Source organism: Sinocyclocheilus rhinocerous, unplaced genomic scaffold (genome assembly GCF_001515625.1).
Source record: "Sinocyclocheilus rhinocerous isolate Xijiao unplaced genomic scaffold, SAMN03320098_v1.1 scaffold790, whole genome shotgun sequence".
NCBI classification, from domain to species: Eukaryota; Metazoa; Chordata; class Actinopteri; order Cypriniformes; family Cyprinidae; genus Sinocyclocheilus; species Sinocyclocheilus rhinocerous.
The window spans coordinates 237,225-239,654 of NW_015666971.1; positions in this window are offsets into that span (position 1 = coordinate 237,225).

Below are 2,430 nucleotides of genomic sequence, written 5' to 3' on the forward strand. Positions count from 1 at the left end.
GGCGTTATTTTAACGCGTGGTGGCGTCTGCCGTTAACTTATCGCCTAACGGCGCTTATTTAACGCCTGGCGGCGTTATGAAAACGGCGTTTTAATATTGATACGGTGGTGAAAAGCACGCGAATTCTGACCCATATGGCTTTCCATAACAGGGGTGTCAAACTCAATTCCTGCCAACCCTGCTCCAACACACACACACCATGTAGTTTTCAAATAAGCCTGACGGACTTGATTTGTTGGATCAGGTGTGTTTAAATACGGTTGAATCTAAACTCTGCAGGGCTCCGGCCTTCCAGGGGTCAGTTGTTCAGAAAGTTTAATCTGGATCAGAATGATCTGGTTTTGGAAATCCCATGTTTTGCTATCCAGGATCAGGTAACCCATCTTACTTTTGTGCTGGATCACCCTGATCCAGATACACATTTATTTAGATTTCCAAATCTGGATTACTAGTGCTACGGAGCCCCTAAAAGGGCATGGTGATAGAAAAAAATAAACTAATTGAGATGGAAATTTTTTTTTTGCATTCTAGTTTTGCATTGCATTTACACAAATAACTACTTCTGACTGGCCCGTCTCTGATGATTGTGCCAATGTAGTTTACAATCAGTGATAAAACAATAATAATAATAAAAAAAACTTTAAATTAAATATAATATTTTTGTTTAATGTTGACAGCTGTTAGAGGATTTGGGGATATATTACATGTTACAAATGTATTTTTTGGACCAGTTTTAAAGTTATATTACTTTAGTTCCTGAAATCCACCCTTCTGCTGGGATCAGAATAATCCCGTTTTTTTTAATCAAAAGTATCCCAATCTTACTAAAACAATTTAAACAACACAAATGGAGCATTTAATCCAGATCAAAACCAAGATTGGATTTTGTGATCTAATCCGAATTCAGAATCCTTTTTTTTTTTTTTTAACAACCCATTTTCAAGATTTGATCTAATCCGATGGCCAAAATCTGATCAGATTACAACTGGCCCCAGGAATTGAGTTTGACACCCCTGCTCCACTAGGACACCTGTGTGAACTTGAGGAGAAATAACTTCAAATATGACTAATAAAACTAAATATCGCCAAATCGCTTGATTAAACATCATTGAATAAATGTGAGCCATCAAATTAGTGAAAAGATCCTGCAGCATTTGTTTGCTTGACATTTGCTTTGATATTTTGTCTAATGCAATGACGTTTAAATACTCTTTTCATATATAAAGTTGACATTAAACAGTTTTATCGTGAATAAAGCAGAAAAAACATATTCATCTTTGCATAATATTGTGTAAGCAAAATCAAAATAGTTTATAAAATATTAATCAGTGTTAACGCAGTCTTCATTTTAGTTCTCCTGTTTCTTGGCAATGACCCCACTTAACAATAACCATAGGAAGTATGGTATTTTTTAATGAAAATCAGCCTTTGTGAATATGTAACAATTGGTGGATGTAGTTGCGTCAAATATTAATGAACATTTTCTTGGGTTTGCCACTGGAATGACGGCACTAATCAAGCAAACCGTTTTCACTGGAAACCTCCATTACGAGAGTGCTGACAGACGAGCAGTTGAGTCTCTTGTGCAGCTCACGTACTGAACACACATCATCATCTAATTACAACCAGAAATGTGTTTATTTGCATTCCCTTCCATTCACAGACCCACCTACCGCACATTTCAACATTGCCAATTTTTTGGAAAACATCTCATTCAAAAGGCACCAAAGCAAGTTGTGTATTTACATGGTGTTAGATTGTGTCATACATGCCGCATTAATAACATTTCATTAAAAAAGCCGTAAAAAAAATAAGCGTATAAATAATAAGGTCAATTGTAACACGTTTAGAACTTCACTTCAAATGAGAAACTTCAGCCAATGCTGACAAAATGTACTAAGGCTAAATATTTGAAAACATGTTCAAATCAAATGCATTGCATAATAAACAGCAGACATCTGAACGGATCTTAAGATTCAAAATGCCACTATAAACTTAAATTGGGGCCCTTTAATGATGTGATACAGTACGATTAATCTAGAACCACTGCAAAAATCAGTTTCTAAATCAGTATTGTTGTCTTATTTTCAGTACAAATATCTAAATATTCTTAAATGAAGAGACATTTCCTTAAAAATGACTTAAGATTAGGCCTGGGTGATAAAACGGTATCGATATTTATCGACGGTACAACCTTCTTCGATAACGATAGAAAAAATGTTCGATATATAGCGCACGATATAGACACGTGCTATGAGTGACGCAGACAGCACACACAAACACATGCTGAATTGAGTGCTGTGCCTGCCTGTGATGAGGAGATTGTGAATTAAAAAAATGAATATTAGTCGAATTTAAAATAAACATTTGCATTTGAATGTTAAGTGTGCGTCAGGGAGCGTCATCAGTGGCGCGCGAGATGCGGTGATG